The 13,743-nt window shown below is 41.8% G+C and overlaps 1 pseudogene; it reads right to left on the bottom strand.

Moving 5' to 3' along the window:
* Window positions 1–9,370: 9,370 nt before the first annotated feature.
* On the bottom strand, window positions 9,371–12,908 carry LOC133240078 (large ribosomal subunit protein uL30-like; annotated as a pseudogene).
* Window positions 12,909–13,743: the final 835 nt, after the last annotated feature.

The following is a 13,743-nucleotide window of genomic DNA, read 5'->3' as shown; positions in this document are numbered from 1 at the left end:
AGTCAGAATGGCTGCGATCCAAAAGTCTACAAATAATAAATGCTGGAGAGGGTGTGGAGAAAAGGGAACCCTCTTACACTGTTGGTGGGAATGCAAACTAGTACAGCCACTATGGAGAACAGTGTGGAGATTCCTTAAAAAACTGGAAATAGAACTGCCTTATGATCCAGCAATCCCACTGCTGGGCATACACACTGAGGAAACCAGAAGGGAAAGAGACACGTGTACCCCAATGTTCATCGCAGCACTGTTTATAATAGCCAGGACATGGAAGCAACCTAGATGTCCATCAGCAGATGAATGGATGAGAAAGCTGTGGTACATATACACAATGGAGTATTACTCAGCCATTAAAAAGAATACATTTGAATCAGTTCTAATGAGGTGGATGAAACTGGAGCCTATTATACAGAGTGAAGTAAGCCAGAAGGACAAACACCAATACAGTATACTAACGCATATATATGGAATTTAGAAAGATGGTAACGATAACCCTGTATACAAGACAGCAAAAGAGACACTGATGTATAGAACAGGCTTATGGACTCTGTGGGAGAGGGAGAGGGTGGGAAGATTTGGGAGAATGGCATTGAAACATGTGAAATGTCATGTATGAAACGAGATGCCAGTCCAGGTTCAATGCACGATACTGGATGCTTGGGGCTGGTGCACTGGGACGACCCAGAGGGATGGTATGGGGAGGGAGGAGGGAGGAGGGTCCAGGATGGGGAACACATGAGAAATAAAGGAATAAAAAATAAAAAAAAAAGATTAATAAAATATTGAAAATATCATAGTAGATAAAATTTAAATTAGGAGAAATATGATGAAAAAGTGTATTGTAAGAAAGTAGAGGGAAAGAAGGTAACTCTTAAACCCTATTGAATAAATATTTCTGGAAAATAAAAAAAAAATTTTTTTAACTTAGTGAGCGACTCCCCAAAACTGAGATACTGGGGGACTATTAGCCATATTTTAATGATGCTGCTCCCAAATGATAAGTCTTGGCTTCTCCCTCCACTCTTACAACCAAGCAGCTTAGTGACACACTTGATCGGTAGCAGGACCCTGAGGGGAGCCCTGGGTCTGAGCTGTGAGTAGAATGATGTAGAATGATGGGGAAGCCTCACCATGACTGGTCCCCACTCACCTTGACATAATGATGCCAGCGGGGCAGGAAACTTCAGCAGAGGCAGGAGTCACCAATGAGTCCTCTTCGAGGGGCTGAGTCTGAACTACATCGCATTCCCACTTCCCCCACCCCTAGTCCATCTCCACATTCTCCAGAATTTATCACCTGAACGATGCGGTTCTGAACCTGTGTCCTTACCCATAATAACACCTCCCTCAGGGAACGGTTAGGAAGAAATGTTGGGTAACAAATGAAAGTGTGTGAAACAGGGTCCATCGCACAGAACAGAAACAGTATTTCAGATTCTAACTGTTGTCTTCAATATAATGCAAATATGAGTGGTCCGAAGAGTGGTGCGCTTGTAACTAGAAGATATGGATTTGAGTTTTAGGTTAGCTTTTTGTTAGTTTTGTGAAGTGGAACAACTCAGTTTAAGCTGAACTTCCTCTGCCTTTAAAATGAAGATAATCATGCCTCCTGCCTTGCACTTACTTGACTTCCAAGACTTTTAAGACTGTATGAAGAAGTGCTTTGGGAAGGTATGAGTGTTCAATGAATATGGATGAGGACAACTTTTGACCTCCGTTCCTCCTGGCAGGTTTCATGCTTGATTCATGTCCTCATTGGCCACAAGAGATCAGAGGGCACTGCCAGGGGCTACTGTAATCAATCGCCATATGACACACGAACATGTGCTAAGTCGCTCTAGTCGGGTCTGACTCTGCGTGACCCTATGGACTGCAGCCCACCAGGCTCCTCTGCCCACAAGTGTCTCCAGGCCAGAATACTGGAGTGGGTGACCATGCCCTCCTGCAGGGGATCTTCCTGACCCAGGGATCAAACCCACGTCTTTTACGTCTCCTGCATTGGCAGGCAGGTTCTTTGCCACTAGTGCCACCTGGGAAGCCCATCCTGACACATAGATTCTGTAACATTTGTGGTCAAAACTTCTCCTGATTTCTGAAGCTCAGGCCTGAGACAAGCATAATACTGCACTGAATTGAAAGTAGAATCACCCAGCCTGGAGCAGCAGTAAGTCTCTAAGTTTCACAGTCTAGGATCACTGAGTCTGGCAGAGGTCAAGAGTACCCAGGGTCTGTGTAATTTTTAATACTGACCTTCTGTCTTAGCAAAAGTGCACAGTGCTGCGTGTTGCATACATGCCCCTACATTTCTATGTCGGGGGAAAAAACTCCAAAGAAGAAAGTCTAATGCTTATGGAAAATACTATAGCTGCTTGACTCAACAGATCCTAGCTTGCCTTCCAGAGCTATAGATACTATCACACTAGAAATTATAATTTGAAATTATTGAGGAATTCCCTGGTGGTCCAGTGGTTAGGTCTCTGCACTTTCAATGGCGTCCTGCATTTGCTCCCTAGTCAGGGGACTAAGATCCTGCACATCTCATGGTGCTGCCAAAAACAAACCAGAACTCTTACAAAGGTAGAAATCTACAAGGAAACAGAATTGCACACACAGACACATTCTCGCATGTCTTAGTGGGGAAGGGAAAACACTGAAGCAGAGCCCAACATCGAGAAGATCCAGCTTTTGGCAACCATGGGTACGGTTATTCTGGACCACAGGGAATGTTCTAAGGTCTAGGCATATGACATATACAAAAGGGTAGCTCTGCTCTGGCATCTGGTAGGCAGTGTCAGCAGTGATGATTCTAGTGGAGAGCTTCATTCCATCTGGCTGCATTGTTCTTCGCTGAGCAGCATCTAGGACTGAATCCCCATGAACTTCTTGTACCAAATCACATCTTTGTCTGATTAATAGCTATAGTGGATTCTGTTGTCAGTGACTAACAACCTCAACCAAGACTACTCCATCATAACACCCTAATGAGAATGAAAAAGAACCATGGAATTCAGATTTGAGAAAACATTTTTGGAAAAGGTGAAAAGAGGTTTTACTTTTTAAAATTAGTTTTATGTAATATCTCTAATATTATGAAGTTGAGTGAGAACTAGAGTTCTTTTTTCTGTGATAGTAATCAATTTTGTGCAATGTATGTGACATTTTTACAGTCATAAAGTCTGTTGTTGTTTTTGATAAAGTCCATTTTTGTTTAATACTTCCAAACTTTTCTTCTAAATGTGCTTTCTTCAAGTTAAGAATAGCACTTTCATGCCAAAAGTTAATAAAAATATTTTAATTAATGTTTGGAAAGTTTCCTAATTTGCAAACACAAATATTTTAAAATTATGATTTATGAAATTAGCACAGTATTAACCATATTTTACCCTTCTGGGGACCTTCTGCTGGAGGACTTTTAGCTTTTCAGTCTAGGATCTTGAGGCTCCAGATATAAATCATTGAGTCTTAGAAGAAATTTTAGAGGCAGAGACATCTTATTTTAGACAAGAGAGTCAGGCAAAGGTTATTCTAGCAACTGGCTACTGCCTTATTCTTGCAAAAAAAAAATGAAGAAGGAATAAAAGATAGAAAGAAAATTTCATATTACCTTCTACTTTTAGGAGCTGGGCATTTGTCCCATTTCTTCTAAATTGGAACCCTATTTTATTTTTGTTTGAATTCTCCAGACTGTTGAATTCTCCAGATTAAAGTTGTTTAAACCTTTAATCACTTTGCTGGGGAGCTGTACTCTATCAAATACTCTGCTGAAGAAAGTCAAAGATGGGCTCCGTTTCTACCCCGTGTAACGTATGTCCTCTTCTCATAGTTAATTAATTCATTCATCTTCCATATATTCACCACAAACTGTTTCCCCTTTGTGATTGAAAGAATAAGCCCCCCAAAGACACCCAAGATGTCTGTATCCTAATTCCTAGAACGTGTGAATATGTGAGTTCAGTTCAGTTCAGTCGCTCAGTCGTGTCCGACTCTTTGCGACCCTATGAATCGCAGCACACCAGGCCTCCCGGTCCATCACCAACTCCTGGAGTTCACTCAAACTCACGTCCATCGGTGATGCCATCTCATCCTCTGTTGTCCCCTTCTCCTCCTGCCCCCAATCCCTCCCAGCATCAGAGTCTTTTCCAGTGAGTCAACTCTTTGCATGAGGTGGCCAAAGTATTGGAGTTTCAGCTTTAGCACCAGTCGTTCCAATGAACACCCAGGACCGATCTCCTTTAGGATTGAATGGTTGGATCACCTTGCAGTTCAAGGGACTCTCAGGAGTCTTCTCCAACACCACAGTTCAAAAGCATCAATTCTTCAGCTCTCAGCTTTCTTCACAGTCCAACTCTCATATCCATACATGACCACTGGAAAAACCATAGCCTTGACTAGTCAGACTTTGTTGGCAAAGTAATGTCTCTGCTTTTGAATATGCTATCCAGGTTGGTCATAACTTTCCTTCCAAGGAATAAGTGTCTGCTAATTTAATGGCTGCAATCACCATCTGCAGTGATTTTGGAACCCCCAAAAATAAAGTCTGACACTGTTTCCATTGTTTCCCCATCTATTTCCCATGAAGTGATGGGACCAGATGCCATGATCTTCGTTTTCTGAATGTTGAGCTTTAAGTCAACTTTTTGACTCTCCTCTTTCACTTTCAAGAGGCTTTCTAGTTCCTCTTCACTTTCTGCCATAAGGGTGGTGTCATCTGCATATCTGAGGTTATTGCGATTTCTCCCGGCAATCTTGATTCCAGCTTGTGCTTCTTCCAGCCCAATGTTTCTCATGATGTACTCTGCATAGAAGTTAAATAAGTGGGGTGACAATATACAGCCTTGACGTACTCCTTTTCCTATTTGGAACCAGTCTGTTGGTCCATGTCCAGTTCTAACTGTTGCTTCCTGACCTGCATATCGGTTTCTCAAGAGGCAGGTCAGGTGGTTTGGTATTCCCATCTCTTTCAGAATTTTCCACAGTTTATTGTGATCCACACAGTCAAAGGCTTTGGCATAGTCAATAAAGCAGAAATAGATGTTTTTCTGGAACTCTCTTGCTTTCTCGATGATCCAGCAGATGTTGGCAATTTGGTCTCTGGTTCCTCTGCCTTTTCTAAAACCAGCTTGAACATCTGGAAGTTCATGTTTCATGTATTGCTGAAGCCTGGCTTGGAGAATTTTGAGCATTACTTGACTAGCGTGTGAGATGAGTGCAATTGTGCGGTAGTTTAAGCATTCTTTGGCATTGCTTTTCTTTGGGATTGGAAGGAAAACTGACCTTTTCCAGTCCTGTGGCCACTGCTGAGTTTTCCAAATTGGCTGGCATATTGAGTGCAGCCCTTTCACAGCATCATCTTTCAGGATTTGAAATCGCTCCACTGGAATTCCATCACCTCCACTAGCTTTGTTCGTAGTGGTGCTTTCTAAGGCCCACTTGACTTCACATTCCAGGACGTCTGGCTTTAGATGAGTGATCACACCATTGTGATTATATTGGTCATGAAGATATGTGAGCTTGCATAGAAAAAGAAAGGAAATCTCCAGGTGGGATTATATTGAGAAAGGAAGATTATCTCACATTATCTGCACCAGCAAATGTAATCACAAAGGTCCGTATGTGATAAAAGCAGTAGGTTCAGAGTAAGAGAAGGTGGTGTGATGCCAGGAGCTGAGATCAGAGGGGGTGACAGAGGTTGGAGATGCTATGCTGCCGACTTTGAGAATGGAGGAAGCACAGCCTGCAGTTCCAGCTCCCACCCCAGCTTTCACCCTGTCTCCCTTCTCCCTTGGAATTTTAAACATGGGGAAGCTTCTACACCAAAAAATAAAAACCCATGCAGGTGTGAGCAGCTCCCTAGCCTTCTGCCTTCCCCTCCAGGACCCCACAGCAGTGTTGGAGGGCACATGGCTTCCCTTCGGATTACCCTGGAGGAGAAGCCAAATACTGCTTTTGAGTGACTACACTGGGTGATTAACTCAGCTCTTACCTTTGACCCAAAGGAAACTGGATGCAATTCTGTGATGCTCAGGGTTGAACTGCAGAGAAGGGAGTGCATTTTCTTCCCTAGAATGGCTCCCCACTGGGAAGCCTTCAGCAGAGACCACTGTACCTACTGCTTGTCTCTGACAGCTCTCTCTGTGTCTGCCAGATCCTCAGCCCCACTGGGCAGGCAGAACCAGGCTGCCCAGGAGTGATTTATATTCGGGCTCGATGTATACAGTAGCTCCTGGTACATAAAGGTAATGGTATTTCCCGCTTCCCCCGCCTCTAACTACCATCTATACTAACTATACTGCGTGGTCAGTGCAGTGAGAAGAGCAAGAAAAAATGTCCAGTTTAAAAGCTGATAAAGAGAAAGGGGCCAAGGCAGAAGAGCAAAAGGAGAAAGTCTGTCCTGTTTAGAAAAGCTGTGTGAAAAGGGGAGCAAAAGTTTTCCAAGTGATTTACCAAAAGGGTTTCCCTCTGTGGGAAAGAAGGGTTGTTTTGAGGCTCAATAAATTTATTTTTTTTTCTGGAAATGTTCCAAACATTAACCAAAGGATTAAGCTGAGAAATAGAAACCCAAAAAAATAATTATATTATTATTCTTACCAATATATGTGAGGTCCTGTAATACATTTTTAATGCTTTTAACTATATACATTTCTATTGCCTTCTCATATGACAAAGATCTTGTAATTTATCTCTAGAGAAATTAGAAAGTTATTTCAAATTTTCCTCTGGCATGAATACATGAAATTTGCTTTTCAACTATTGAACAAAAACTTCTATCCAAGCCTCTAATGCTACTGATAGACAGGACACCCTTACTCAGACAATCAAGAATACTCACTCTGATTCTGGCCATAAATATGAGCTTTTCTTTAAAATTATTCCATCTCAGTCAGAACAATGAGCTACATTTCAATAGAAAGTTGTAGCTTTCCTATTGTTAACCCTTCCTGAGTTATGGGATGGATTTATATGGCTAATACCAGGGTGTGGTTAAGTTTAAAGACCCCGCTATGTTGGGAACAATTAAATTGCACTATCCCAGGTAGAGCTAGTGGTAAAGAATTGGCCTACCAATGCAGGAGATACAAGAGACACAGGTTCAATCCCTAGGTCAGGAAGATCCCTTGGAGGATGAAATGGCAACCCACTCCAGTATTCTTGCCTGGAGAATCCCATGGAAAGAGGAGCCTGGCGGGCTATAGCACATGGGGTTGCAAAGAGTCAGACATGACTGAGAACAGCACCCAGAAAAAATAATGAGTCTAATAACACTAGAAAACTGGCCTGAGTACCCTACGAAAAATGCCAAAATCTTATTTCCCTTAAAGATAGTGATTGGTATGGAACAAATTGGGTCAGGCAACAGAAATATACAGGATCACACCTAATGAAACTCAGTAGCTCTGAAGCACCTGTCTACAGCCCTGGCTTCCACCAGGATGGATAGGAATGTGTACTTTAGGATTCCCTTGTTCTCAAGGCCACTTGAGTACTAATTTAGATGTGAATCTAGTAAATTTGCCATTAGCACAAGCCTGGTGGACTCAGAGATCTGTGTTCCACTGGTATGACCATTTAGCAGCTATTTTTGTGCCTTCAGTAGAATTAGAAGATGTAATTGCCCACACTGAAGCCTTAACAGAAACAAACCCTTAAATGATAGTAACCAGGCGATTAGCCTACTGAATTCTGAAGTCTCTTTGATGAAGTTGCGTTACAAAGTCACATTGCCCTCCATAATCTTACAGCATCTCAAGGAGGCACTTGAATTTGAATTAAAATTCAGACTGAATGCATTTTCACACCAGAAGAATCCTCTAATATTACACATTTAATGACACATGAAAAATTAGATTTCTGCCTTAAGTGTTTCACTTTCTAGTCTTGGTGATCATTATGGGAGTTAATTTGGTTCCAGAAGCTCATGGCTTAAATCCCACTGAAAGCTTTATTAATGTTACTAGCTGTATTACCTACATGTTATTTCATGAGATAGCTGTCTCTTACATTACTTGATGGGTAACCAGGCCTCCGATAAAATTAGTGATGGTTAAACGTCTTGAGGCAGTTGATCATATATATATATATATATGAAGTGAAGTGAAAGTCGCTCAGTCATGTCCAACTCTTTGCAACCCCACAGTCCATGGAATTCTCCAGGCCAGAATATTGGAGTGGGTAGCCTTTCTCTTCTCTAGGGGATCTTCCCAACCCAGGGATCAACCTCAGGTCTCCCATATTGCAGGCAGATTCTTTACCAGCAGAGCCACAAGAGAAGCCCATATCACATATATCTCATATGAAACTCTAATACTTTGGCTACCTGATGGGAAGAACTGACTCTTTAGAAAAGATGCTACCTGATGCTGGGCAAGATTGAAGGCAGGAGAAGGGGACAACAGAGGATGGTTGGATGGCATCACCAATTCAATGGACATGAGCTTGAGCAAACTCTGGGAGATAGCAAAGGACAGGGAAGCTTGGCATGCTGCAACCCATGGGGTTGCCAAGAGTCAGACACAACTAAGCAACTGAACTGAACTGAACTGATTTATACACACATATATTCTACATATTCTACATATATATTTATGTAGATAACTGTTTAGCACAACTCTGTTTATGGGAAAAGCAGCAAGGGGAACCTTTCCTGGGTCATAGTGCACTAGTAAAACAGGCAATTCAGAGAACTGTCACGTTCAGCACTGGATTTATACTCAAAATCCAGAGAACTTTAGATTGTCAACAAAGCCTACTAAAAAAATTAGTGCATTGAGTGGCCTATCAACAGAATCCTTATCTGATGAGCCATTTTTTTTTTCCCTCAGCTGACATACATCATAATCCAGCAGGAGAACAGTGAGAATAATTTGATCTGGAGCTCAGAAAAGAGCCCTGGCCACGTGATTGATGAGGAAAGGAGTGGATTATCCTCACTTACTCCGTCTTCTCTAAGACTTGACTTAGTTCATTTTGTTCTAAGTCTTCGCCTTCCAGCTATTTCCATGGCACCCTTTGTACTCACATGTGTATTGTCAGATTTGACTGCCTACTTCCTAAACTGAATTTAAAATCTCATGCCACCTAGCCATTTCACTGAAATGTGTGAATATTTACTGCCAGCAATTAATTGCCCAAGACATTAAAATAACCATCAAAATGCCAAGCTTGGCAGACACAGCCTATTGTCTGCAAATGACATTTTCACCAGTTACTTTAAAGGGCTGAGCAGCTATCATCCCCTGGGCGAGAACTGGCATATTGTTTTGCAAAATACCAACTTCTCTCAAAATAGAAACACATTCTGTGACTATTAGTGCTTCTCTTTGAAAAAGTAATTATAGTACTTTACTCTTAGATGGTTCTTCATACCTTACAAACCATTCTATTATCACATCTTTTTTTTTTTTAAGCAATCACTGTTTATTAACTGATCAGATTGCAAAAATAATCTTGGTAGATACCTCAGTTCATCCTTCAGATAAGCCTGTTGATCTGCTCTTCCCTGTTTCCAGCATCTCCACCTTCTACAAAATGGGTGGTCTTTTTCTTCATTCTACTTCATGGAGAAGACATGAAGGGGCCACAGGAAGCTGCTGGCTGCTTTGAACTGCTTTCCAGCTACATAGATCTCATTAATTAGATCCTCCATGCAGATAATGCCATATTTCCCATGAGACTGAACAATCAACACATTATCTGTCAAGGAAATTGACTTATTTTAGCTTTGCCATAACCATGCTTGTAGAACAATTCATTTACAGACTTCAGATTTGGGTACTCTTAATGGCAGAAAGAATGCCAAAGAATGCTCAAACTACCGCACAATTGCACTCATCTCACATGCTAGTAAAGTAATGCTCAAAATTCTCCAAGCCAGGCTTCAGCAATACGTGAACTGTGAACTTCCAGATTTTCAAGCTGGTTTTTGAAAAGGCAGAGGAACCAGAGATCAAATTGCCAACATCTGCTGGATCATGGAAAAAGCAAGAGAGTTCCAGAAAAACATCTATTTCTGCTTTATTCACTATATCAAAGCCTTTGACTGTGTGGATCACAATAAACTGTGGAAAATTCTGAAAGAGATGGGAATACCAGACCACCTGACTTGCCTCTTGAGAAATCTGTATGCCGGTCAGGAAGCAACAGTTAGAACTGGACATGGAACAACAGACTGGTTCCAAATAGGAAAAGGAGTACGTCACGGCTGTATATTATTACTCTGCTTATTTAACTTCTATACAGAGTCCATCATGAGAAACGCTGGGCTGGAAGAAACACAAGCAGGAATCAAGATTGCTGGGAGAAATATCAATAACCTCAGATATGCAGATGATACCACCCTTATGGCAGAAAGTGAAGAGAAGCTAAAAAGCCTCTTGATGAAAGTGAAAGAGGAGAGTGAAAAAGTTGGCTTAAAGCTCAACATTCAGAAAATGAAGATCATGGCATCTGGTCCCATCACTTCATGGGAAATAGATGGGGAAACACTGGAAACAGTGTCAAACTTTATTTTGGGGGGCTCCAAAATCACTGCAGATGGTGACTGCAGCCATGAAATTAAAAGACGCTTACTCCTTGGAAGGAAAGTTATGACCAACCTAGATAGCATATTCAAAAGCAGAGACATTACTTTGCCAACAAAGGTTTGTCTAGTCAAGGCTATGTTTTTCCTGTGGTCATGTATGGATGTGAGAGTTGGACTGTGAAGAAGGCTGAGCGCTGAAGAATTGATGCTTTTGAACTGTGGTGTTGGAGAAGACTCTTGAGAGTCCGTTGGACTGCAAGGAGATCCAACCAGTCCATTGTGAAGGAGATCAGCCCTGGGATTTCTTTGGAAGGAATGATGCTAAAGCTGAAACTCCAGTACTTAGGCCACTTCATTGGAAGAGTTGACTCATTGGAAAAGACCCTGATGCTGGGAGGGATTGGGGGCAAGAGGAGAAGGGGACGACAGAGGATAAGATGGCTGGATGGCATCACTGACTCAATGGACGTGAGTCTGAGTGAACTCTGGGAGTTGCTGATGGACAGGGAGGCCTGGCGTGCTGCGATTCATGGGGTCGCAAAGAATCAGACACGACTGAGCGACTGAACTGAACTGAACTGAATGGCAGAAAGCAAAGAGGAACTAAAGCATCAAGAGAGTGAAAAAGCTGGTTTAGAGCTCAACATTCAGAAAACTAAGATTATGGCATCCAGTACCATCACTTTGTGCAGATAGATGGGGGAAATTGGAAATAGTGACAGACTTCATTTTCTTGGGCTCCAAAATCACTGCAGGTTGTGAGTGCAGCCATGAAATTAAAAGACGCTTACTCCTTGGAAGAAAAGCTACGACAAACCTAGACAGCATATTAAAAAGCAGAGATGCTACTTTTCCGACAAAGGTCAGTATAGTGAAAGCTATAGTCTTTCCAGTAGTCATGTACAGATGTGACAGTTGGACCATCATGAGGGCTGAGCATCAAAGAATTGTTTGATGCCACACCCCAACTGTGGTGTTGGGGAAGACTCTTGAGAGTCCCTTGGACAGCAAGGAGATCAAACCAGTCAATCCTAAAGGAAATCAACCCTGAATACTCATTGGAAGGACTGATTTTGAAGCTGAAGCTCCAATACTTTGGCCACCCGATGTGAAGTGCTGACTCATTAGAAAAGCCCCTGATGCTGGGAAAGATTGAGGGCAGGAGGAGAAGTGGATGACAGAGGATGAGATGGTTGGATGGCATCATCGACTCAATGGACATGAGTTTGAGCAAACTCTGGGAGATAGCAAAGGACAGGGAAGCTTGTCATGCTGCAACCCATGGGGTTGCCAAGAGTCAGACACAACTGAGTGACTAAATACCAACAACAACTGCAATGTATGGTTCCACAATTCTCAGTGTGTTAATTGAAGCCTTGTTGAGCTTCACAAAGGTGCCTTGTTGGCAATTCACAAAGGTGCCATTGAAGATCTGACATAGGCAGAGAAGTTGAAACACATTTCAAGCCTTTGGGCTCACACAGCTGATACCTATGATCCTGATGACAAAGGCCAGTTTGGGTTCTGCAGGTATGTAGAAGTTGCTGGCTTTTTGTGTCATCCCAGTCTTTTGAATTTCAGTTCTGTTCATCTGCCTGTATTGCTTATGAAAATGCTTAGCTTTTTCACAGATAAACTTTCTCTTTGCCTTTTGAAGCATCTTTTGGACACAATTCTTTCTCAGGTGCTGGAGCTTAAGCTCTATGAAATTCTTTTTCTTAATGGTTTCTGGCATAGCAAGGACCTTCTTTTTCTTCTCTTCTGCGCTCTCTATGGTTCTAGCTGGGAAGGAGCTACATTTCTTAAAATTAATGCGTATTCCCATTTTATGTAAAAGGAAATCATGATAGTCAAATATTTAAATCCCCCTTGTATGTTGCCCATCTCTATAGATGTTGGGGTTGGTCATGTGACTTAGTTTGGCCAATGGAATGCTCAGTGTCTGTGATGCAACCAGAGGCATGGGCCTGGTTTTTGATGTTGCATATGTCTTCTTGTGCCTATTCCAATGTGAAGAGCTTCCCCAAGACGGCTGAGTGCCTTCATTCTACACCCCAGAAGTGACCCATGTAGAGAAATTCTGAGTTAAACCCACAATGAGGAGGCGATCCCAGCTCACCAACCACTTGAAACAGAGCCTCTCCAAATCAGCCAACCTGCGGTGGACCTACAAACTATGAACACAAGAATAAATGTCTGTTGTTGTAACTGAGTTTTGTTACAAGGCTTTATTGTAGATGCAGAACCTGAAACTTACAGAGGTTAAAAAAATTTTTCCCAGGATGACACAACTGGTAAGTGCTTACAGTGAAATTCACACCCTGGTCTGTTACACTCTCAGTAGATTGCTTTCCCTACTGTACAGCTCAGTGGGGTGTGAACAAAAGAAAGTCCTGTTTATGCATTTACTCTTTCACTGCCCTTTACAGGCACCCATAGCCCAACCAGTTGAATGGTCCATAGCCCAACCAGTTGAATGGTTTTGTGGAGGCAGCACAAAGAAACATATTTTTCTCTTATGGTTCTATATGCTAGAGGAGATTCTAAATGAGACAGGGTGCATTTCCCTCCTATCTTGTTAATATCTTTCAAGTTAATGGAAGACTTGAAATAGAAACTTCAGAGGGCTAGAGATTAAGCAAGGGATCTATCATTGTGATCAAGAGCGCCAACTTTGGAATCAGACAGACTTAGGCTTCAATACATACTCAACACTGTGTGTGTGTGTGTGCATGTGTGTGTGTGTTAGTTGCTCAGTCGTGTCCAACTCTTTGCAACCCCATGGACTATAGCCTGCCAGGCTCCTCTGTCCATGGAATTCTCCAGGCAAGACTACTGGAGTGGGTTGCCTTTCCCTTAGGCTCTGTACATGTGTGTCTATATATAGATACACACACATTGGATACATTAATTTTCCTAAGCTTTTGTTTCCTCACATGAGTACAGTAATATGAACCTTACAGAATTATACTGAAGATAAATGGGATGATATAAAAATAGGGTGCTTATTAAGAATATGGATTCTAGAATTAAGCTAATTAGTCTTTGTGAACCTTCATTTAATATGTGGACTTAGGTAAACTCATAAATTCTCTGTTCACTAGATTCTTTTCACATAGAATGGGGACATGATTGTATTTATAGGATTATTTCATAGATTAAATATGATAATAAAAGATCTGACATGCAGTATGTACTCAATACATATTAGTATTATTTTTCTT

Source organism: Bos javanicus, chromosome 27 (assembly GCF_032452875.1).
Source record: "Bos javanicus breed banteng chromosome 27, ARS-OSU_banteng_1.0, whole genome shotgun sequence".
Taxonomy (NCBI): domain Eukaryota; kingdom Metazoa; phylum Chordata; class Mammalia; order Artiodactyla; family Bovidae; genus Bos; species Bos javanicus.
This window is presented reverse-complemented; position numbering and strand designations above follow the sequence as displayed.